This window comes from Neofelis nebulosa, chromosome 6 (assembly GCF_028018385.1).
Source record: "Neofelis nebulosa isolate mNeoNeb1 chromosome 6, mNeoNeb1.pri, whole genome shotgun sequence".
Classification (NCBI taxonomy): domain Eukaryota; kingdom Metazoa; phylum Chordata; class Mammalia; order Carnivora; family Felidae; genus Neofelis; species Neofelis nebulosa.
Window position 1 is genome coordinate 75,739,989 of NC_080787.1, and position 26,488 is coordinate 75,766,476.

General features: G+C 38.3%; 1 protein-coding gene across 2 annotated transcripts in view; it reads left to right on the plus strand.

Annotated features, from left to right (window-relative positions):
* The window catches only part of BCKDHB (branched chain keto acid dehydrogenase E1 subunit beta), a 205,763-nt gene that overhangs the window by 93,532 nt on the left and 85,743 nt on the right, over positions 1-26,488 (plus strand). The gene's annotated exons all lie outside the window — the stretch shown is intronic.

The window sequence follows — 26,488 nt, forward strand, 5'->3', positions numbered from 1 at the left end:
TTGTATCCCAGAAATCTATTAGGCCTTTAAGACCTTATTAGCTCATTTACCCTCCATTTCTCATATTTGGGTACCCTATAAATTTGTAGACTTTAAAAACCTGAGTTGTAGTCTTAGGCTAATAGTGCAATCTGATTTTAGGTGTATAACCATAAAATACCTTCAAGGGAGCCCTCTGTTTATGGATCTGAAATATGGGACTTGAGCTCACAGCGAGGCCAAAGTCTGATACGAGCTTTTGAAAAGTATAAAGCACGCTAGTAATGGTTGAACTGTTATCTAATCAGAGTAAGTCTGTGACTCATTGTGGTTCCCTTGCCTTTTATTCCCATGAGCTGTAGAAAGAACCCACTGTAGGGGGTTGGGAATATTCTTTCTTAGGATTGTGGGATGACGGAGTGGATGCTTTTTTCCAACCACCATATGTGGTGATTAGGCTCTTCGGAATGACATTGGGGTACTCTTTGAACAAACAGCAACAGCCTTCCAAATAACTTATAATAAATAAAGTATGTAAGACATTTTCTTCATCCAGATGTAATGTTCAATATTAGAGGAATAAATTTAAAGTGACCTCTTACAGAAAAATTTGGGAAATGTGTGGATGGATTAAGAAAGCAGTCATGTGGGGCGCCTGGGTGGCGCAGTCGGTTAAGCGTCCGACGTCAGCCAGGTCACGATCTCGCAGTCCGTGAGTTCGAGCCCCGCGTCGGGCTCTGGGCTGATGGCTCGGAGCCTGGAGCCTGTTTCCGATTCTGTGTCTCCCTCTCTCTGCACCTCCCCCGTTCATGCTCTGTCTGTCTCTCTCTGTCCCAAAAATAAATAAAAAACGTTGGAAAAAAAAAAATTAAAAAAAAAAAAAAAAAGAAAGCAGTCATGTTATTAGAAATTAACTCCTTTCCAGTTTTTAGGTGAGACTATATGATGGTTTACTTGAACTTCATTTCATGATTTCTTGGAAAATGCATTGATTGGTAAAACCTAAAACCTCCAGTGAACTACTACTTTATTTGAACTATTAGAGTCTTTGTTTTCCATACTCAAAAGCATTTAAGCAGATAGCACACTTGGGTGTGTGGTTCTTTTTCCTGAATGTCTAGTAATGATCTAATTTTGTAAATTAAATTGTATTTACATGTAGTAGAGTGAAATCCAATTCCTGGTAAGCTTTGGATAAGGTGGTATCTTAAACCTGTGTCTCTGAACTCCCTCTCAACCACCTAAAACAGCAGTTTCAGAATTTCTAAGAGAAGGAAGTTGGGGGATTGAGTGGGGATCAGCTAGAGAACTTGTCTTAAAATGGTGTTTTCTTTACACATGGAGTGCTTTTATCTGGGTTTTGTGTTTATTCCGATGGGCTTGGGGTAGAGAGCTTTATATCTGTCAGAGCCAAGCTTTGGTGTCTCCACTGCTGTTCAAATCAGACCCAAGCCAAAGCAAGCACATGTACAGAGATGAGAGGTGTCTTCCTGACTCAGACAGTGACCAGCCCGGGCTCTCCGAAGGCTTCAGAACTTTGTTTACTCTGCAGGATGGGAGGGGGGAAAAAGTAGCATTGGAGAGACTCATGTGAGGACCTAGACGTTAAAGCTGCCTGGGAGCCTGGGAACTCCTCAGGGACGCCTGGTACCTACCCACTAGTCCTATGGCAAGGAATCTTCCCTGAAATACTACAGAAGACACCCTGGCAAACTAGGATATGCTAAAGGCTTTCGCATTAAAATTATCCTTTCAGTTTATTCCTTGGACAGCTCGTCATGGAGCAACTGCTAGCACTTTCTAGGTGGCCTGGAAATGGAGGACATAGCAAACTGAATACTTGTTTTGTTTTTTTTTCCCCCTCTTGGAGTTTAGATTCTATTAGAGGAGACAACCAATAAACAAATATATATATGTTTAAGTCAGGTCATGATAAGTTTTATGGAGAATGATAAAGCTTAAAGGAATAGTGACATGAAAGGACACAGTTGGTCAGGGATAAACACTTTCAGGTGAGGTCTTCTGAGCAGATACATGATTTAAGGAGGAAGCTACATAAATATTTGGGGAAGAACAATAGGCAGCATTAATAGCACGTGCAAAGGACCTAAGGCAGAAATATGCTTTGCCTGTTAGCGTAACAGCAACTAGGCTGGTGTGGTTGTAGGAGATAAGATTGTAGAAGTAACCAGCAGGCAGATCAAGAACAAAATAGGGATGCCTACTCTCATTATTATTAATCAGCACTATTCGGGAGGATCTAAGTAATGATAGAGACTAGAACATTAAATTGTAACAAATATAGAAAAGAGAAAACTACCTGAACTTGACATGTTTGTACACTTGTGAAGCCTGGGAGACTTTAAACAATTAAGAATAAAAGAATTGAGAAAAGAAGCTTGATACACAATAAATGTTTTAAAAATACAATAGTTTTTCCCTATTCTATTGATAAATAGCCAGAAATTGAAAATGTCCAAAAGATCCTATATATAATAAAAACAAACCATAAAATACTTAAGAATACATTTTAAAAAGTTTTTTTAAATGTTTACTTATTTTTGAGAGAGAGAGAGACAGAGACAGAGAGAGACAGAGGTAAGCAGGAGAGGGACAGAGAGAGAGGGGCAGAGAGAGAGGGAGACAGAATCTGAAGCAGGCTCCAGGACCTGAGCTGTCAGCACAGAGCCCAATGCGGGGCTCAAACTCACGAACTGTGAGATCATGATCTGAGCTGAAGTTGGACGCTTAACTGACTGAGCCACCCAGGCACTCCAAGAATACATTTTACAAGAGGGACACCTGAGTGGCTCAGTCGGTTAAGCATCCGACTCTTGATTTCGGCTCAGGTCATGATCTCACGGTTCATTAATTTGAGCCCTACATCGGGCTCTGTGCTGACAATGTAGAGTCTGCTTGAAATTCTCTCTTTCCCCAACCCCCTCTTTACCCCTTTCCAGCTTGCATGCACATGTAATCTCAAACATAAAAGTAAACATTAAGAAAAAAGAATACATTTTATAAGAAAGATGGTAGATGTATACAGAAAATAATAAAATCTTATGGTAGACCTTAAAACAAGGCTCAAATAGACTGTGTTCTTGGATGGTACAGCAATATCACATAAATTATTTAATGCAACCCCAATTTCAGTCCTAATGGAGTTTTTAGTCTTTCTTTTAACTGCCTAAATATATTTGAAACTCTACATAGAAGAACAAATGCCCCCAAATAGCACCCCCCCCGAAAAAAAAGAGAATGAAGATTTTCTATTAGCTGAAGTTAAATTTACTGTAAAGCCATGTTAACAATCTGTGGCTAGCAATTAACATATAGATTAGGGATTAGCAAACTTTTACTGTAAAATGCCAGATAGTAAATATTTTCAGCTTTGGGGACCAAATTGTCTCTCCCTAGACTACTTAACTCCTTTAACTTTTAGGGTGAAAGCAGCTGTATGGGTGTGATTGGATTTATTTTTCAAACTGCAGTTTGCTAATTCATGATATATCTTAGAACAAAATAGTGCTCAGAAACTGATAGCACAATATGCAACAAAAGTGATATTTCAAGTCACTTGCAAAAGGTGCTGACAAAATTTATATTAATCTGGAAAAATGACATTAAATTCCAACTTAACACATAAAAATAAAATTCTTGATAAATATTTAAGTATGAAAACTGAACAACAAAATCTAGGACTGGAAGATGTACTTTTTTTTTTTTTTAGTGTTTGTTTATTTTTGAGACAGAGAGAGTGTGAACGGGGGTGGGGCAGAGAGGGAGGGAGACATAGAATCTGAAGTAGGCTCCCGGCTCTGAGCTGTCAGCACAGAGCCTGACGTGGGGCTGGAACTCACGAACCGCGAGATCATGACCTGTGCTGAAGTTGCACACCTAACCAACTGAGCCACCCAGGTGCCCCTGGAAGATGTACTTTTAAACAAGACAGAAAATACAGAATCTATATAAAGAAAAGGGAAAAGGAGTGACTTCTTTTCTCTTGGTATTAAACATTTACAGTTATTCTATGAGTTTTCATAGCTTGATAGCCCATTTCTTAAAAGTGTCAAATAATATTCCATTATCTGGATATACTACCATTTATTTATCCATTGACCTACTGAAGGATATCTTGGTTGCTTACATGTTTTATCAATTATGAATCAAGTTCTAAACAGCCGTGTGCAGCAAGTTTTTACGTGGACGTATGTTTTCAGCTCTTTTAGTAAATTCTAAGGAGCGTAAATGCTGATTCATGTGTTAAGAATGTGGGTTTAGTTTTATAGGGAACTGCCCACCTGTCTTCTAAAGTTGTTGTACCAGTTTGTTTTACCACCGGAAATGAGTGAGAGTTCCTGTTACTCCACGCCCTCACCAGCTTTTGGTATCATTAGTATTCTGGATGTTGGCTATTTTAACAGGTGTGTAAGTGGTATCTCATTGTTTTAATTTGCATATCCCTGATGACACATGATGTGGAGCATTTTTTCATATGCTTATTTTCCATTTGTGTATCTTCTTTTGAGGTGTCTGTTAATCTCTTTGATACATTTTTAAATTGGATTTTTTGTTTTCTTACTGTTTTAAGAGTTCTTTGTATATTTTGGATAACAGTTTTCTAACAGGCCATTTCTTTTGCAAATATTTTCTCCTAGTCTGTGGCTTGTCTTCTCATTCTCTTGATATACCAACTTTTGCAGAGCAGAAGTTTTTAATTTCAATGAAGTCCCGCTTATCAATTATTTCTTTCAGGGATAATGCCTTTGGTGTTGAAGCAAAATTGCCACCAATGCCTCCCACCCCACCCCACCCCCAACCCCAAGGTGCCTAGCAGCCGATTTAGTACTCGTACAGACCAGGAGAGTCCCACAGTTTAATTACAATGAAGAATCCTGAGTGTCTGCACCCTGTACTAACACCATGTGATTTCTCTTCAGTGCTCTGAATGCCAAAGTGCAAAATTCAATGAAGTGTGAGTAAATGCATTTTATTCTGGTCTGTTTCTTCTCTTTTGCTGTCAGGCTGTCACTTGTCACTTCCCTCTGCTGTGAGTTCTTACTATATTTTTCTTTCTCCCTCGTTTTTAATCTCTGCTTCTAAGTAGTAAAGCGTGAGCTGGTGTTGGTATTGTGTACAAACTGAGATTCCATAGGCCTGGAGGGAGAGGACTTTTGTAAGAACAATGTGAATGAGCTTGGAGAATATGGACATTACAGGGCCACCTGGGTGGCTCAGTTGAGTGTCTGACTCTTAATTTTGGCTCAAGTCATGATCCCAGGGTCATAGTGGGACAGAACCCTGCGCTGTGAAACCTATTCATCTTAATTAGGCTTTCTTAGTTCAAAGGGATTATTTAGAATTTCTTTAGGTAAATGTCATATCCGTTTGTAGTTCTTAATTTCTTCCTTTTATCTACTTTGCTGGTCAAATGCCCAATGAAATGAAATACTACTGCTGGGTCTTAATTTGTTAGGCCACCTCCTCTTTTATGATACTCTAAACGTACAACAGGCTTTATTCAGAAGCCTCTAAAGGAGTTCTGTCTTTCACTTCCTGAAATTCTAAACTTCAAGAAGTCAAACGGAATGGAAATAACAACAGTTGTATAGACGACATAGTGTCTAGTCACATTAATCTTGTGTCTTTTTCTTATTCCATGAAAAAACGAAGAAAACAGTTTTAAAAAAAACACATCATGGCTATTTAGGTGGATACTGATAGTTGGGAACTTAACTTTTTGTTGGCTATGATCAGAGATAGAATACTGTGCCTCAGGTGGAGAAGTAGGCATTTATATCTGTAAATTCAGAGCTGGGATAAAGGTTTTGAGTAGGTTAGTAACTTGACAGTGTGATATATTAAATTTACATTTTTAAAGTTTTCAGAGCAGATTCGAGCAACAGCAATAGTTAGTACATCTAGTGTCAGGCATTGACCAAGCACATTACATTTGTTCCTCTTTTAATGCTGACAACCTTAAGGAATACTTGCTGTTATCATTTCCAAACTTGTACAAGTTGAATTAACCTGTGGTTAATCACTGAAAATAAAAAGCCAATTCCTAGAATATGTCTTCAGTAAAGTAGAAGAGATTAATTTTGAATTGGCATTAGAGCTGGGATTTAAACCTAGGTTAATCCAATAGCAAAGCCTAGGTTCTTGATTTTTAAGGTGTATTTGTTCATATTTGATTGCCACATTAATTCTGTCTGAAGGTCAGTGGCAGTTAGTAGGTTCCTTGGAAAGAATTATAAGGAATAAAGTTAGGTCCTACCAATTCTCCTTGCATTTGCTGGCAGAGTAGTGGACAGCATAACTCATATCCTTCTTCTTGGACAGTCTCACTGTGTCATCTTTGAGCTTTTTACAGCATAAGATGGCAACAAGATAATAGTCTGAAACTGTTGGGAATTGACGCTTCTGTGGCACTGGTTAGTCATGCCATGCAGATGGAAATGGCTCTATTTAGCTGCGGAACCTGGGGATTAATGGCCAGTTTGCCAGTAAGATCAGGCTATGCTGTTCAGCCAGGCATTTAACTCATGCTGCATGTGAGAGGGCTGGTTCTGCAGCCCTTTGAGTTTGGAGTGAAGTGTAAAACTGATTTTTTTAAGACTAGTTTATGCAAAATATTATTCACAACAGTTGTTCTCTAGCTATTTAGATGTTCTGTTGTTTTTTAAAATAAAACAGTAGGCTATGAGTTATTGCCTCAAATCTTTAATGTGGTGTTGCTGTCTTCCCAAAGCACTTTACCCATACAGTGAATGCACTACCCATGTTATGGTAATTTGTTTACATGCATATTCCCAGCCTAGCCAAGGACTGTTTGAAAGAAGGGCTGTCTTACACAATTTTGTGTTCTAACAGGTGACAGACTTTTAGGTGATCAGTTGGTATTGAACTGATTTGAACTCTAAAATTAAAGTGCAACATTTCTCTGTTCAGAATGTATATATGGCACTTAAATTTAACTCAAACTATAGGTCTCAGTTTAGCTGGAAAAATGAAACTCTTATCTGTGAATATAGATGTAATTTTGGGTCTTGTGGTCTTACATATTTCCATATATATAGCCCGAGGCTTTCTATTATTTATATGGAAAAAGAGCAGAAGCCCTCACCGTATGGCTCTTTCAAGCATTTTACCTGTTTTAACTGATTTATTCCGTACCACATCAGCATGAGGTAGCTGGAGCGAAAATAACGAGGTACGGAGAGGTTAAATAATTGGTCCCAAGTTGCCCGCCAATAAAGGCTGAGCCAGGCAGCCCCGCTCCAGAGTCTGTACACTTGACCCATCTATGCTGCCTCGTTTATCTGTACATAGCGCATGCATGTATATCAGTCTAGGTCAAGGGAGAGATTGCAAGTAATGTTCTTTGTGTGAAATTTTATAATGGGCCTCATCACTTCTTGAAAAATATATAACTTTTTTTTTTTCAGAAAAATCTATGTTTTTCTAACATCAGCTTTTTACATGAAGTAAAACAATTACTTTTTTTTCATATAGATATACTTTATGTAGAATTTAGATGAATTGGAATGCGTTTGGAAGAGAACCACCAGGAGAGAAAGGGAATTTAAGTCCTGTTATTTAAGAGAATATGGATACTTCATTTTGAGAACATTTTATCATGAATTGAAAATGTTTTTCATATACTTGAAGGGAGAAATTAGTGGAGAGTTTGGCTTTGTTCTTTATAGCTTGGGCAGATAAATTTAGGACCACTTGGTTGTAGATGCTTTGGAACAACAGGTTCTTGCTCCATGTAACGAGGAGATTTCCTCATGGATGGGCTGCCTTAGAAAATGATGAGCTTTTTCTTAGCAGAATGCTCAGAATAGGCTGGAAGCAAAGCATGTCACTGAGGATAATCAAGCACTTGGCTGATCGAATAATTGAACGAGGTGACCGGATATAAAGTTCCTTGTAATTCAGTGATTCTAACAACTTGGCACAAAAGCAATTTTGCTTTATTACTTTACTCTTATTACACACCTCACCACCTAGAAAAGTTATAGGTCAGTGATTTTTAGTGAAATTTCTGCTCATTAATCACAGTGGTTGCAGAAAATAGCATCACAGACTTATTCATGATATCAAGCTCATGGAAATCATTCATAAAACTTGGTAATAATTGTTGCTAACGTTTCCTTCCTGTTTATTATGTGTTAGGCATTTGAGTAAGCACCTTATGTTTGTTACCTTACTTACTCTTCACAGTAACCGTGTAAGGTAGGTACTATTACTGTCTTTTCCTATTTTACAGGTGAGACATTAAGGTTAACTTGCCCATGTTTACATTAACCAGTAAGTTGGCATGGCCAGAACTTGAATTCAAGACTTTCAGACTCCAAAACACTCAACTGCTGCACAAACTTACAGCTTCCTAATCGAGGTCAGAAATTGAAAGTCAAGATAACCATTAAGTGATGGTTCTCACGATATGTGGCCTTTTGTTGTTTACATCAGGAGAAAAGTGTGAGTCCCCTCCATCAATTGGAGCAGACTGCTATTAAAAAAGCAAGGAATGAAATAGTAGAAAGAATGGGGGAAGAGAAAAGGAGCAAGGAAATTGTTGCGTGTAAACCATTTCCTATCTAGTTGAAATATGTTACAACACTTGAATGTATTTTTTAAAGTTCTATTTTGGCTGGCATGATTTCATAAAACCAAACTCTTTTCTTTTCCTCTTCCTCCCTCCCTCCTTGCCTCCGTCTTTCCCTCCTTCCGTCCCTCCCTCCTTCCCTTCTTCTTTCATTCATTCGTTCATTCATTCGTTCGTTCCTTCGCTTGTTCGTTCATTCGTTCCTTCCTTCCTTGACATGGTTATTGAGGAGATTATGTTTATTTATTTGCTTTTGAGAGGGAGAGAGAGTGTGCATGCACATTCAGGGAAATAGCAGAGGGAGAGAGAGAATCTTAAGCAGGCTCCGTGCCCAGTGCTGAGCTTGATGCAGAGTTCAGTCTCAAAATCGTGAGTATTAACTATAGCCATTGTGCTGTACAATAGATCCCCACAACTTATTCATTTTGTAGTTGAAAGTTTATACCCTTTGGCCAATGTTTCCCCATTTCCCCAACATCCTAGTCCCTGGAAAACATCATTCTATTCTCTGACTTTTTAGATTCCACATATAGGTGAGATCATCCAGAATTTGTTTTCCTCTGTCTGACTCATTTCACTTACCATAATGCCCTCAAGGCTCATCCATTTTGCTGCAAATGGCAGGATTTCCTTCTTTCTCATGACTGAATACTATTCCTGTGTGTGTGTATGTGTGTGCGTGTGTGTGTGTGTGTGTGTGTGTGTGTATCTTTATTTATCTGTTGATGGACACTTAGGTTGTCTTTATGTCTTGTCTATTGTAAATAATGCTGCAATGAACATGGGACTGCAGATAATGCTTCAGGATAGTGATTTTATTTCCTTTGGATGTGTGATTGCTGGATTATGTAGTAGTTCTGTTTTTAATTTTTTTGAGGAATCTCTATGCTGTTTTTTGTTGTGTTTTTGTTCGTTTGTCTGTCTGTTTTTTTAATCAGGATTTTAGCACTACACTGGAGGAGAATGCATTTCCAACACACTGACTTTTTCTTTTCTTTTCTTTTCTTTTCTTTTCTTTTCTTTTCTTTTCTTTTCTTTTCTTTTCCTTTCCTTTCCTTCCTTTTCTTTTCTTTTCTTTTTTTTTAAAGTTTATTTATTTGAGAGCTAGAGCAAGGGGGGGAGGGGCAGAGAGCAAGGGAGAGAGAGAGAATCCCAAGCAGGTTCTGCACTGTCAGCCTGGAGCCTGATGCAGGGCTTGAACTCATGAACTGTGAGATCATGAGCTGAGCTGAAACCAAGAGTCAGATGCTTAACTGACTGAGCCACCCAGGCATCCCTCTACACTGTTTTTTATAGTGGCTGCACCATTTTGTATTCACACCAGCAATGCACAAAGGTTTCCTATGATGTTAGCCATTCTTAACAAGTGCATTTTCCTGATTATTAATGATGTCGACCATATTTTCATGTACCTGTTGGCCAGTTGTGTCATCTTTGGACAAATGTCTATTCAGTTTTTCTGACAATTTTTTAAATTGAGTTTTTTTTCTGTTGAGTTGTGTGAGTTTCTTATGTATTTTTGATGTTAACTGCTTATCAGCTAGATGATTTATAAATATTTTCTTTCACTCTGTTGGTAGCCTTTTCATTTTGTTGATGGTTTCCTTTGCTGTTCAGAAGTTTTTTAGTATGATATAGTCCCACTTATTTATTTTTGCTTTTATTACCTGTGCTTTTGGAATCGCATCCAAAAAGTCTTTGCCAACACCAATGTCAAGGAGCTTCTCCTCTATGTTTTCTTCTAGGAGTTTAATCATTTCAGGTCTTATGTTGAAGTCTTTAATTCATTTTGAGTTCATCTTTGTGACTGGTGTAACACAGGTGGCTAATTTTATTTTTCTGCATGTGATTATTCAGTTTTCTCAGCATCATTTATTGAAGAGACTATCCTTTCCCTCCTGAGTATTCTTGGCTGCCTTGTCAAATACTAGTTGATTGTATGCATGAGGGTTATTTTCTGGGCTCTTAACCCTGTTCTATTGGTCTCTGTGTCTGTTATGGTAGTACCATACTACCATATGGTAGTATGGTACTACCATAATTTTAAACTATACTATAGCTTTGTATTATAGTTTGAAATCAGGAAGTGTGATACCTCCAGCTTTGTTGTTCTTTTTAAAAATTGATTTGGCTATTTGGAGTCTTTTGTGGTTCCATGCAAATTTTAGCATTGTTTTTTCTATTTCTGTGTAAAATGCCTTTCAGATTTTGATAGGAATTGCATTGAATCTATAGGTTGCTTTGGGTAATATGGACGTTTTAACAATATTCTTCTGATCCATGAACATGGGATATCTTAACATTTATTTGTGTTTTCTGCATTTTTTTTCCTCAATGTCTTTAAGTTTTCAGTGTAGAGTTTTACCTCCTTGGTTAAGTTTATTCTTAAGTATTTTATTCTTTTTGATGCTATCATAAATAGAATTGTTTTTCTTTTTTTTTTTTTTTTTCAAATATTCATTGTTAGTGTACTAGATTTCTGTATGTTGCTTTCATGTCCTGCAGCTTTACTGACTTCTTTAACAGTTTTTTGGTGGAGTCTTTAGTAAGATTTTCTCTATATAAGATCATATCAGCTGCAAATGGAGACACCTTTACTTATTCCTTCTGATGTGGATGCCTTTTATTTCTTTTTCTTGCCTAATTGCTCCGGCTAGGATTTTCAGTACTATGCTGAATAGGAGTGGTGAGAATGAGCATCCTTGTCTTAATCCTGATCTTAGAGGAAAAGCTTTTAACTTTTCTTCACTGATTATATTAGCTATGAGGTTGTCATATATGGCCTCTATTATGTTGAGTTCATTTCTTCTAGACCCAGTTTGTTGAGAATTTTTATCATGGGAAGATGTTGTATTTTGTCAGATGTTTTTTCTGCATCTATTGAGATGACCACATGATTTTATCTTTCATATTTTTATATAGTTTTACAGCATATGTATGCATAGCATTGCTTTAGATGTTTTATATTTAAAAAATTTTTACTGTACATGTTTTTCTACAATATGTGGTATTTTTTTACTCTCCATTATATTTTTTAGAATTTTTCATTCAACAAATATTTATGGGGACTGCTCTGTGCTTGACATTGTTTTAGGTGTTTTGAATACATTAAGCAAATGAAAGAAAGATCATTTTTCTCTTGGCATTGATATTCTAGCTAGAGGAGACCTATAATAGACAATAGACATTCCTAAAAAGTAACTAGGAGAAAACTTAGCTAGAAGGAGACACTATAGGGAAAAGGAAAGTCATCTGGGGTAAGGAGATTAGAAGTATTAGGGAGGTAGGGGATGGATGGTTGCAATTTTAAATAAGTTGATAAGGGTTGGCTTCATTGAGCAGTCCATTGACCAGATTTTGAAGTGAGGGGATTACCCCTTCAGTTTTCTGTGGAAGAAGAATGTTCTAGGCAGAGAGGAAGTCATTGTAGGGGCCATAAGGCAGAATTGTGGTCTCATATACTTAGAAAACACCAAGGAAGTTTGTGTGGCTGAAGCATTGATAGTGACAGCAAGTCTCATCATAGAGGAGGTGGGAGAAGTTAGAGAATGGAGTATTAGTACTTTGGCTTCTACCCTGAGTGAAATGCATGCTATTGTAGAGTGAAATGGTGTATTATATTGCAAAAGGCTTAATCAGGTTTCTGTGTTGGAATATACTGATTAGAGTCAGTGAGACCAATTAGGAGACTATTGTAGAAATTTGGAAGAGAAATGGTGGTGGCTTGGACCAAAGTGGACAATAGTGGAGGTGGTGAGAGAAGTGGTCAGATTCTGTGTGCATGTGTGTTTTAAAGGCAGAGACAATGGGATTTACTGAGCAACTGGGTGTAGAGGGTGGGAAAGAGAAGCAAGGATGACTCATTTTGACCAGTGCTATTGGAAGGGTGGAGTTGCTATTGAACAAAATGGTATGACTGTAAGGATACACTTTATGGAGGGAAGATTGGGAACAGAGTTTTGACTGTGTTGTTTTATACACCTCAGTCTGAAGTTTGGGAAAGAGGTCTGACCTGGGAATATGCATTTCAAAGTCATCCGTGTATAGAGGCATAATCCACGAGACTGGATAAGATCACCAAAGAAATGAGTCTAGACAGAGAATAGATCTAGCAAGGCAAACTCGGGACACTCCAGCCTTTAGAGATTAGGGAGGAAGGAAGGCACCAGCGGAGGGGACTGGGGAGTGATCAGTGAGGTAGGATACACAAGGTAGTATGAAATCCTAGGGTTGAGAAAGAAGGGTGGTCACCTGTGCCATATGATACTGATAGGATCTCTAAGATGAGTACTGAGAGCTGAACAGTTGGTTTATCAACACAGAGGTCATTGGTGAACTTAATACAAATTTTAGTGAATTTTTAGGGGAAAAGCCTGACTGGGGTATGTTTAAGAGAAATAAAGGAAGGGGAACTGAAAATTGCTAATGGAGAAAATTGTCAGGGAGTTATTGGCGAAGTGGAAGTAGGAGAGATGGTATAGGGTGGTAGAAGTTGGCTCAAGAATGTTGTTTTCTGTATTTTAAAGAGATGGAATTAATATAAATATCCATTTATAAACATTTTTGTTTATATGTACATATATTATGTACCATTTTGTTCATGTTTCCTTGTGCATTTATTATGTACATTTTTGCTCATGTTTTCTTGTGCAGACATGCACCATTTCTCTCTTGTAAATGTCCGGAAAGAAGTCTTGGTTTTTATCTGTATTGCCAACTTTAATCAATATTTTCAAATTGTTCTACAGTGTGATAGTACCATGTACATACTCACCAACAGTATGTGAGATGTCTTGTGATGGATTGTGTGAAATGTTATCCTGTTGGGTTCAAATTTATATTTCTACAATTACTAATGAGATTGAACATCTTTACATAAGTGTGTAGACAATTCTGGTTTCTCATCTCTAACTCTCCCATTTTTCTGTCAGGGAAAAATAACAATTTCTTACTGATCTGTAGAGTTCTTTCCAAATAAAAAACTTTTATTTTTTCAAAAAAAAAAAAAAAAAGCTTTATGAGCTATATATATTGCCAATATTTTTCCTCAGTCAGTTGCTTGGCTTTTCAGTTTTTAAATTGTAACTTTTGATACACAACAGTTTTAAATCCTGCTATGGTCAGATTTATTTATCTTTTTATTCATAGTTTGTGATTCTCTTGTCTCACTGAAATCATTCCTTATCACAAGATTATAAAGACATTCTTTTGTATTTCCTTGAATAGTTTTAAAGTTTTATCTTTCAGCCTTAGGTCTTTAATCATATTTGATATTTTTAGTGGGGCTTAAGATAAGAAGCATATTTTATTTTTCACTCTGTACCATTTTTTAAATACTCTGTCCTTTTCCATGGATTTGTGGTACATCTTCTGTCAGTATCTGATTTTCATATATGTGTGGGTTTGTTTAGGGCCTCTTGAGTGTTTCTTTGTATCTAAAGACCCTTCTGCTAATACCTCACTATTTTAACAATATAGCTGTAGGATAAACTTGGATAACAGTAGGACACATTTTCCCAACTTGTTCTTGTTCACACTTCTTCTTGGCTATTTTTGGTCCTTGTATTTTCTATAGGAATTTGAAGATTAGCTTGCCAGATCTCTCACACACACACACACACACACACACACACACACACAGAGCTCTGTTGGAATTTTGATGGGAATTACATTTGATTTATAGATAATTTGGGGAATGTGACATCTTGACTATTGATTCTTCCTTTCTATGAATATGTTCATATGTTCATATTTTCTATCCCTCCATTTCTTCAGACCTTTCTGAGTTCTTTATTAATCATTTGTAGATTTCCCCATGAACTTCTTGCTTATGTTTGGTTAGATTTATTCCTAGATACCTTACAGATTTAATTGCTGTGATGAATAGGATCTTTCTATTGTTTTTCCTATTACATTTTCTTTTCCTATTACTGGTCCAGAATACTCTCACTGAATACTGAGCTGTATGGAGGTTGAGTGGATTAGTCATGGAAAGGGCAGTTTGGATGCAGAGTCTCCTAAAATGGAGAGACCATAACGAGGGACTGACCCAAATTAGCATCAGTGAGATGCTATGGAGAAGAAAGCCTAGTTTCAAAGCTGTCTGAGGCAGCCCTCAAAACTTGATGACTAAGGAAAGTGAAGGGGTGAGTGAGGAAAGAGACTTGGGAACATGATAATCAAATGATGATCCTATTAAATGAGATTGGATGCATAAGAGGAAGTATTGAAGAGGGATAGTTGAAGATTCACAGGAGGACTGCATTTTAGTTAACTAACTTTGTAAGAACTAGAATTTATGACCACTAGCTCAGTAGAAATCTGGATAGCATTGTGTGGACTGAAGGGAAATCTAGGGAAGTCCAGTTACAGGAACTGGGAGTCCAGTTATGTCTCAGGGCTCTTTATCAGGTGGGTTTTGATTAACCAGCTCCTTGGTCATCCTGACTTCTTCAGCTCTCATCCAGCCTTTCAACTGTAGTACCTGCAACCAGCTGGCAATATTCCTGTCAATACTATTTTAAATTTCAAACTGTGATATTGGCCCAACCATCTTGTTAAGATGGCCCAACCATCTTGTCACAGGTTCTTGGCCAGCCCACAAATTGGCTGTTTTTGGCTTTTGTTTGTTTTGGTCAAGTGTTCACCATTGGTTCAGTCCTTCATAGGATGACTCCACATCCCAGTTTGCCCAGCCTAATTGTTGTCCCAGAACAATTATGTTAATTGTTATATAATATATATTATATAACATATATATAATATATATTAATAATATCCCTTTTTCACTTTGGACAGTACAGTATCGGTTATATTCCTCATCACCAGAGGCTACAGAACATGGCTTCTTATTCAAAAGGAGGGATTATGGGAGAGCAGTATGATTGGTAACTAGGCTAAGGGGTACTGAGTACCATCTCCTGTACTCCTAGTGTATAGTAATGGTACACTTGAAGAATCTGAGAGTCCCCTGGTAATGGGATCTTATGATAAGTGGAAAAGAATAGATAGAGTGTACCATTTGTGTAAATTTCCAAATACCCAAGTCAAGTAGAGGTAAAGGCATATCTGAGTATTCAGATTGGGGTCAGAGTAGAGAATGTTTTGGCAGGTGGTAGAGATTGGCATGTCTTCATCAGGAAAAGCGTTCCTTCCTTTGGGGTTAAGGAGAAAGGGCTCAGGCATGGAACATCAGAGCTCTAGGGACACATCCCAGTCAAGGACTAACTAGACAAGATATAGTCACTAAAAGGTTGGACAGCAGGGTACAATTAAGCTAAAAAGAGACAAAAGGGAGCATGACCTTGCACTGAGACCCAACTGGAAATACAGGGATATTAAAATAATACTAAGCCAGCTCATTTCCAGGCATACTGTCATGTTTTACTCTTTAGCACTAGCATAATGGCTGAAATGTCAGTGGGCATAATCCCAAAGGTAAGAATTTCCCCATCAGGGGAAGGGTAAGGAGTGGGGAGCCTTGTGGGTCATTACAAACTTTGGTCCATGGTGAGGTGATAGTAGCTGAATCAGTACATTTCTGATGTAAGAAGATTGAGGGTAGATAGAACAAACTCAGGTCAGGATAAAACCAGGTTCAGTTAATCATTGTTTGACAGCAGCTAAAAATGAGGATGTAAAATTTTCTAATATCTATATTTTTAAAAATCTTACTTTAAATGGGTCTCAGGTGTAAGGGCAGGGACATAGAATTATGAAGGATATATTTATATTTGCCTATCTTAATAAGTTTACCTAAGGATGAAGAACTTTTTCAGTAAACTACGACAGTGAGAAGTTACATGTTCTAAATGTATTCAAAATGTGTATGAAAAAGTACAGTATTTCATGATGACTGGTTCTATAAATCTGAGCTTATAAAATAACAGAAGCTCCTGGGTTTTTATGTTGAGGAAACTGTAACTGGGAAACACATGTTAAGTATTGATATTTGAGGAAGGCTGAGGTGTTTGACGACAGAAGTGAAGGCTGGAGAGGCGTGGAGAGGGAAGGGCAGAGTTTTGAGATTATTTTGTGTGTAGGTATATGTCTTGAACCATAAAATAGTGTAACTAAAGGCATGTGTTATAGTGGAAGTAATAGCTAGGCAATGAGTGGTTTCAGAAACATGTTAGGAAATTAAGCTTCCTTTTGAGTATTATCCCATAGAGATTCTAAAATGGGTTGCTCATAAATCAAATCCTGAAGGACTCCCAACATAATTATACAAAAAAATAATAATAATAACAGTTAAAATTACCATTAAAAGAATTAGTCATAAATCTTTTTTATTTTGTTGTTGTTATCCAAATAGAGAATAAAATTGCCTTTGTTCTGAGGGAAAAATGGATACCAGGCGTTTGTTTGTGTGGTTTGTACTTTATGTATGTGTGTGTCTACTATAACAGTAACAGATAATGTCTTTTAACAGCTCATGGAAAGAATTAGTTTTTTCCCTCCCAAAAAGCTAGGCTTGTGGAAGCTGACAAAAGTCATTATATTATTATGATTTTTGGCTCAAGAAAATAATGATATCTTGGAAAAAGTGAAGGAGTATGGCTGTGGAAGAAAGACATCTGTAATACAACAGACAAATTATTTAAACAAGAGATGCAGTGTTTCTTTAATTGGATTCTCATGGACTATTGGTTTAAAATGTGCTGACCAAAGGCAGTATCTAGAAGGAAGGAACTTCGGATTTCTGAATCTAGGTTTTCCAGCTTGGGTTAACAAACTTTTATTGAACATCTACTCTGGAGCGTGTAGCCTGAGTTTGATCCTCAGTTCTGTTATTCTGCCTCTCCGTGCATCTGTTTCCTCATCTCTGAAGGGGAAATGATAATAGTTGTCCTTATCTTCTGTTATTATTTTGAGGATGAACTGAATTATGTAAATTGTACTTTACAATTTAAAATGTATGTAAAGTGCTTAGAACTGTGCCCACCACTTTGGCACAGAAAGTCAAGTGAATTAGAGACTGGGGATTTAAAGATGTTTACATTGTCTTCTTGGGAGAGACAGGTAAGCCACCCAACAATTTGGTATTTCCTGATAATGCCAAGAAAATATTATCAGAAGGTTGCTATGGGTACACAGACCTGGAAAAAATAACAACCTTAGGGGGATAGTTTTTTGGAGTAGATTTCAAGAAAGGTTTTCTGTAGGAAAGGGGAAAAATTTTCCCCCACAAGGCCAGGAAACAAAAAGTAGATGAAGCCAGAGGCTGGGACACGTTCATTTGTAGCTTTTGGAGCTTCTTTCCTTATTAGGTTCACCTTCTTTCCTTATTAGGTACGATGATGGAGATCATTTTAAGTTTCAATATGTCTTTCATTTGTACTATTGGTGACAGAGTCGAGCTGAGTCTAGGAGCCTTGGAATAATTGGAATAGCAAAAGATTATTCCCAAGTGCATTTCTCCGTAGTATTAGACCGAGTATTGACTTCAGGGCTGGGTTAGAAGGAGGCCACAGAGAATGAGCAGCACCCACGTGGCAGCGCCCTTTCTTTCCACTCTTTCAGTTCTAACGATTTAGAAGAGAAATAAGTATTATCTTGTTAAAAGAGAAAAAGGAAGACATTTTAAGATCAACATGTGGGAATCATACTTTAAGATAATCTTGCTCTAATAATTTGTGATTCTGTAACCTGTGAAAACTTCAAACTGTTCATCAATGTCAAATTTATACATTTGTGGGTGTGCAGAAATATGACTATATTTCTCTGTAACTGAACTCAGCTTAGCTCTGGAAACTCCTTTTCTGCTGGTATGAGCAAACATGTAATATTGCTCCTTTAAGTTAATCTCTCCTTAGCACTTGGGAGTAAAAACCTAGTCAAGTGCAAGATGTAATGCAAAACTCATAGTCATTCTTAGAGCTGTTCCCATTCTGTGGTTCTTCCTCCACTCCCACTCCCACCATTCCCCAGCACACTCCAGATAGTCTCAATGTAGGGAAAGCCTTAGAAGAAGGAAGGTGTCCATCTAAATCATTTGTCCCCTGGGCCTACCTGGCCTTTCTCATGTGTCTCATCCTGATAGGGCTTTGCCTTTGTCTTCAGGTTTCCGCATCTATGGTTGTTTTTATTTATTTATTTTTTTAGGTGAGCTAAAACCATGATGACTGCTTGCTGGATTCATTGGCTGACCCCATAGTTCTCCATGCTCAGTATCCCCACCCTGTCTGCCATTGCTGCAGCAAAAGCTCTGCCAGACCTCCCTTGAAGGGGCCATGGGAATGTTTTTGGATTTCTTTGACATCCAAAGAAATCCTGGCTCCTGGGGATGATAGGGAAGCACAGAGATCTTAATCCCATTTTGCCACCACTCTGCTCTACCCAACACTGACTACCCAACCTAACCATCAAAATGGTTCTCCCAGAGGTGTTTAGATAGGAGGCTGGGCACAAGCCCCTAATGTTTATGGATACCCTTCTCAGTCTATCTGAATTTTTTTTTTTTTACCATCTTGCCACTCCCATCTCCTGTTTATCCCCCTACAGGCATTCACTTGCATATACACACCTTCAAGGACCTAGACATTGTCTAAACTCTAGTTAGACACCTTGGTCCTTACCTCTTTGTACCAGCCAATCAGACTTTTGTCTGTTTTCCTAGAGCCAGGAAAACTGCTCTAATACTATGTTGTGCTGTTGTCATACTCTGTGAGTAACTTTTACATGAACTCTCAATCATAGGTGTTGCAAGTCAAATGCTTTTGGGACATTTCTCTCTCAAGTTCTTGCAATATGGAGTATGGGTTTTAGGACAGTTGCTTCTGCTGATCTTGTTTTAAAAATTCTATTTGGAAAGTTAGATCTGAACAACAAAGTCTTTGTTTTTGGCTATATCTGCCTGTCCCCCAAAGCTGAAGGTGACTCATCCTTACTGGGTACAGCAACAAAATCAGGAAGAATGAAAAACAAATCAGGTCCTATTTCAAAAATACTATCCTGTTAAATCTTATTGCCTAGACCTGAGTTGTTATGTCACAGGAGATGAGTCCTCAATCATTTATAGCCCTAACTTTGTGATGAGTCAGGCTGATGATACCCATGCATATTTATAAACAGAATTATTAGTTTGTCAAAGATGTGTTATAGGTGAGCTAATGTTAGATGTTGAGGGGAAACTGTTGGTCAAAATTTAAATTCTGATTCCTCTCTGATTCACATGGATGTCTTTACAATTTATTTAAAGCTTCCAGAATCTTATCTCTCAAACAGACAGAATGACTCACTTATGACAATAAAGCATATTGTCTGTACTTTTGGAAACTCAATGAAGGATGTCAGCAGCCAACCAGATTCTATTATTAGAGATGTAAAATGAATAGAAATGATTCTTGAAGTGACCCTGTTCAGTTCCTGAAATAGCAGCTCCTTGGATGATCACGACTGTGAATTGCTGCTCATGGCTGTTAGTGGAAGTCTGTGTGATGATGAGAACCACTTGACCCTGGCTGTGTCAGGCTGCTGTTGATGTTTTCTGCTACTTAACATTCAGAATGATTGAGGGCCTGCTTGTTCAGAGTCTTTCAAAGAATAAAATGAGATAATATATGTGAACATTGCAAGCATCAACTCTATGCAAGTGTTAGGTTGTTATTTTTAAATTTTGACTAGCTCTCCTGCTGTACTCTCTTTCTCTTTCATATACTTTTCTCTTGTTTCATTGGTTTGAGGTATTCATGCCTGGAAAGCTTGATTTTTTTTAGAGGAAGTAAGCTTAAAATCAGCACCCTGGATGGTCAGTTTCATTTGTTATCTCAGCATCTTTTCCACTCTTTAAACCATGTCCTGGGACTTCTTTGGTTCTCTTTGGGTCTGTGACTCTTCCTGTTGTTTGAATATGGGAAATGTTTCCAAGTGTGAACTACATTCTCTGCTGCATGGTTTTAATTTTTTTCTCCAGTCTTCCTTGAGCTTATCACTTACACATTGGTTTGAAAAAAATTGATTCGAATTCAACATTCAGATCAAGTGCCAGTTATGTGCAAAGTGTAGTGATGGTACCGGGGAGGGGGATGAGCCCCGGGTGTCCAGGCTTCCTACTTGAGTTGCGGTCAGTAGTGGTGCCATTCACCAAGGCTGGGAACACAGAGGTGGAGTGGAGGAGGAGGGTGGGCAGAGTCAGGGAGTAGTGAGAGATTGCTCTGAGTTTGGGATATGGGGAAAGCTTGACTAGGAGATGCTTGGACTCCAAGTGGCAGATTGAAGCCAAGGGAGTGAATGAAAGAAAAGGGAGATGAATTCCATGTTGGGTAACTACCAGGCTTGCTGTGGTTATTCTTCTGTAAACAGATATCCTGGTGGGGGGAGACCCCTCAAAATAGCTATCATGATGTTGAGGTGTCTACGTGCTGAGTGTCATTGATGGACTTTCTGGAAATTACAGTTTTGACAATCAATGACAGACTTGGACTAGAGCTTCCCCACCTTGGCACCACTCGCATTTTGTTTCGGATAATTCTTTGCTGTGGGGGACTGTCACGTGCATTGTAGGATGGTTAGCAGCATCCCTGGTCTCTACCCACTAGATGGTAATAGCATTTCATTCCTTGCCCTTCCTGCTTTCAGCTGTGACAACCCAGACTGTCTGCAGACATTGCTAAATGTCCTATGGGCTAGATAAAGCCACCTGAGCAAGTTCTTCTCTTGAGTTTATGTAAAGCATGTTTGGAGGAGCTACATTAGCTTTTCTCTTCCCAGACAACTGAAAAGTACATTTGTTTCTGCAATTATCCTGATCCCCATTTAGGAAGCAGGTTACTTACCTTGGAAGATCTATTAAGTAATTTTATAGTTTGTTTTTTGTTTTTGGTTTTTTTTAATTATGTCCTGCACATAAAAGCACAAATAGCTGCTAGGTTCAAATCAAATCTTGTTTTTCTCTGTGTGAATCATATATAAACGAAGGGGATGCTGCACTCCAGAGAATGACCTCGCTCGTGGTTATGACACAGCCATTTCACAGGAATTGCTGCTAGTTCCTTATGTGCCAAGTGTTTTAAGGCAGACCATACAAAAGAGTTATCTGAGAATACTCTTGGGGTTGGAGGTAGGAGAGTGGTGTTCAAGTGAGGCAAATATGAGCTTGTTATAATAATTTGAATGTAAAAATATTAAAACATGAGAGCTAGTACTTAATAATTTTTTTTTCAACTTTTTTTTTTTTTATTTTTATTTTTGGGACAGAGAGAGACAGAGCATGAACGGGGGAGGGGCAGAGAGAGAGGGAGACACAGAATCGGAAACAGGCTCCAGGCTCCGAGCCATCAGCCCAGAGCCTGACGCGGGGCTCGAACTCATGCACCGCGAGATCGTGACCTGGCTGAAGTCGGACGCTTAACCGACTGCGCCACCCAGGCGCCCCAGTACTTAATAATTTTTAATGCATACTCTCTTATAGTTCATAAAGAAAAAGGATGTAAGAAAGTAACTTGATAAGTTACCTGCTCTAGTGGCTGAATAAACTTGTAGCTTGAAACAGTCCTCTTTGAATTAGTACCCCAGTTAATAGACTATTTATAAGATATGTCCATGGCAAGCACTGGCCTGTATATATGTTGCTCTGAAAGGATGCTATTAATTATTCCATTGGAGTGCAAATTCGGTGAAGACAGGGATTTTGTTCCCTTTGCTCACTTTCTTTTCTTCACTTCCCACACTTCCTCCCTCTTCTAGTTCACAGTGGCCTGGGGAGCAGCCTGTGAGAGTATTTAGCATCCTTTTTGGTTGGCTCTATTTCTTCCCTGACCTCTGGCGCCCTTCCTCATAGCCTAGTGTCCCTGACCTGCAGCTGGGGAGAGCTAAGGCTGGTAGTACCACCTCTTCTCACGGATCTTCCAGCATGTCTTCCTGTCTGTGGCTACTGCACATTCTCTGTGCCTCATAGTACTGTGGCTATTATGACTTCCAACCCCAATCTTAATCTCATTCTACCAAATGGAGGAAGAAAGATGGATTCAAGCCTTTGTCACATGTATTCAGCCCACACTCAGAGGCATCCATACCTATGTTCTCAAAATCTGATCACAGCCTTGATTAACAGAAATGGGAGGGCTTGCAGAGAAAGGAGAGAATACCAGAGCTTGGAGGTCTTTGTACTGCTTTTCCTCCTGGGGACAAGAAGAGTGGTATCTGGACAGCTGAGGGAGGCGAGGGCCTTTTCTGTGTACTTCTGTCATTTGGTTGGAATGAATAGGCCACTTTGGAACCAGTAACTGTATTTTATCATTTGCGATAGAACTAGATTTGGGCTAATTTGGTGTTATACAGTACAGGAAATGTGGAGTAAGTATAGTATGGTAACTATGAGTCTCCTCTCACGAGAGTCTCCGTGGTGCAGTGAGTGGATAGAGTGTTTATCCAAGCTTGCTTACTGGCCCCCTGTGTCTGGGTCAAGTTAATTAACCTCTCCAGTCCTGACTCCTCATCCCTAAGGCCAACTCAAGGTTGTCAGGATTTAATGTGATTGTTGTGTAAAAGTGCATAGTGATTTCTATGGTTTAAATGCTATAGATTGTTTATTTGCTCAGGAATTGTGTGATAACGGCTTCAGAATTGTTGCCAAGTTGTTGAAGATTAGGATTCTTGTTTTGGCTTTACTAAAGAGGTAGAATCCTTGGCTAAGCCATTTAACTTTGTGCACCCTGGATTCCTCATATCCAAAACAATACACAGAAATGATTGATCTTTTCATTTTCTAAGCTCTGAAATTCAGTTTTATTTTACTATTTAAAAATCTCAGTCCTCTTGTTAGAAATGCATCTTGTGACTCATTTGAGCTTGACTCATCTCAGTTTGAATAGCCACTGCAAACTGTGAAGTCACAAACAGTCCTATCATTTTTAGGTAAATATGCACAAGTAGAGCATGTTGCTGAATTGATATTTTACAACTGAATTATGTCTTAAGGAGTCCTGTGCCAGGTGAGAGGACAGTATAAACTTTTTTAAAATGCCTCCAGAGCACTCAGTGTGTCACAGGGACCCACGACAAAGGCAAAATTCTCTGAAGACGATAGTTGTAACCAAATGCTCCCAGTTTCCCAGCTCTCTGTTGCTCTAGGGGGTGCGAATCATGCATCCTTTCTGTGTTTAGATTTTTCTCCTTCGGCCATATGTTTATTGTGTGAACCAAGGAGATTATGTACAATTTAGAGAAAACAACTTTCACCCCTGGCCTCAGAGTTCAAGTGTCACTCATACTGTCTATTCTCATGGAAAACTACGCTTCGTGTCTTAAAGACCATCTTCTTCTTTTACGTATTTCTGTTTGTTTTCATAGTGTTGGTAGCAACCAACATCAACAGATGGTTGATTCCTGCATATATTATTTTTAAAGTAATAACAGGGAGTTAAATTATTAAAACTCCAATCAAACTCACAAAAATACTTTCGTCATAAGCTGTGTACAGGTTTTTGACTAAGCTGTTAATTTAGGGGGTTGTGCTGCTGCTGCATAAAAGTCAGTAGGGACTTTATCATATAAATATTTAAAAACTACTGTAAGTAAAGAGAATAAGAACTGACACAGAACAGAAAGTCACTTTTATGCCCTAACAACAGCTAACAGAATGCTTACTGTGGTGCCAGGCATTATGGTAAGCCCTTTCTGTACATTATTTCATTTAAACATCCCAACAGTGCTCTTAGGTCGGCACTAGATAGGCACTCCTGCTGCATCCATTTTATAGATGAAGAAACTGAGGCTCAGGTCGAGACACTTGCCCATGTTCACACAATGCGTGAGCTGCAGGGCTGGGGGTTGATCCAAGCTGCCCAAGTCTAAAGCCGGTGCTGAAGTTGCATTTTACAGTAAAATTTCCAAAATTTCCTTCAGACAACACTGGGATTTATTTTTGTGTATATTAAATGAAGTGGCAAATTGAGTGGTTTCTAGAGAAATTCAAATCCAAACAATGTTACTGCTGAGATCATTCAGATTATTTTGTCATTAGCATTTGATGAATAAGACTGTGTCCTGAACTGAACATGGTTATAGAATTAGGAAAGTACCTTAATTCTCCACTGTTTTCTGAACAGAAACTGAGAAAAAATTATAAATTGTTTTTAAAAGCATCAAATAGAGCTTATCTACTTTGCACAAAACTAGGGTGATATATGGCTACCATCACAGATAGCTACTTCTCTCTGAAAATGTTTAATATTTGCAACAATTCAAATTTAAATTATTCTCAGCATTGCAAGTTTTGAAAATGTTAATTTTATTTAAATCTAAGAGATACTAAAAGTAAGACACTAAAAGTAACAGATAAATATTAATCATTAAAAATATAGTTGAATGATTAAAATCTGCCATCACACAGTTAAAGCAAAGCCATTTAGACATGCCTCATTGTAAAGTTTCTTACAGTGTAGACTTTCCTTTTCTTTCTTCTTTTTCTTTCCTCACTTCTTCCTCCTATCAGCATCCTGTTCATGATCATCATCACTATCCTCTCCATCAATTTCTTCCAGACTCTACATCAGTGTTTTAATTGCAAGCTAGAGAAACTTACTCAGGCTTAGTTAAGCAAAGGAGTGATCTAGGATACCTTGCAGTTTGCAGTTTGAGTACAGTCAGAAGAATCAAGCCTCTTCGAGCAGTGCCAAAGCACACTGATGTGCTTATAGTGGGTTATAGATATTGATCTATTGGGAATAAATATTGATCCCTTAGTCTAAGGTCGGCTGGGTGGTTCCTGGGGCCATTTCTTCCAGCCTGTTAGCAGTCTAGCCCTCTAAACCCAGTGTGCCATGCAGATGTTAAATTTTAACGAATGCTAAGACTTAAGATGGCTGAGAAGTATCTTAGAAGAACAGGATACCCAGCAGATCTGGAGATGAAAGAAAGTTGCAGCAAGTAGTGGATGGTCTTTTCAGTTGTCACTTTGGCCGGGCCGGGGGGGTGTCAAGGAGATTTTGACCTTTGTGCAAACATGCTATTTATTCATATGTCAGCTTTCAGGAGAGGTTATTAGCCTTACCTTTGGGCTCTGTGTTCATTCCTTGCTCAAGAGAATGTCAGGTGCTTTGGTTGATGGCGCCTTCAATATGTCACCTTACAGAAAGGGGATGAAATTCCAAAAGAAAAATCACCTCCAGGAGAGTGGGCATGGGTGGTAGGGAAAATTGTAACATGTCATGTTATTCCATGTCACTTTATCATGCATCAAAATAATATATCTTTTTAAATATACTAATCACAGGGATCTTTGGTCCAAAACTCATGGCTGTATATATAATGTTTTTCTGAATATTATGTAGTTTTCATAATGAACATTGATGAAAAAAAAATTTTTTTTTGAGAGAGAGGGCGCAAGTGAGCAAGGGGTGGGGGTGGGGGTGGGGAGGGGGTGGAATCCCAGGAAGGACAGAGGGAGAGAGAGAGAGAGAAAGAAGTGGGGCTCACCCAAAGCGGGCTCATGCTCATCCGGAGCTGGGCTTGTGTTCATCCACAGTGGGGTTCGACCTCACCTGATATGGGACTCAAACTCAGGAACTATGAGATCATGACTGGAGCCAAAGTCAGATGTTTAACAACGTGAGCCTCCCAGGCGCCCAGTGAAAGAAGATTGTAAGCCATAACTTGTTTTTAACCCTAAAGGAGAAGATAGTAAATTTTAGCTTTTATAGATCATTAATTCCTATCAAGGTTTCTAAAACTTAAATATTGTTGAAATAGAAATATGCTTTTAAAATATCTTCAGAAATTGAATTAAGTTATCTTTAGGCAACATTTCATAAATAGTCATTTCTCTGTTGAAATAATCATGATCCTTCCTTTATTATAAAATAACTAAGGTGTATCAATGTTCATGTTTGTTTGATTTAGGCTTTTATGCAGTGTGCATATAGGATCATATAGGATGGGCCACAGAACATTTTC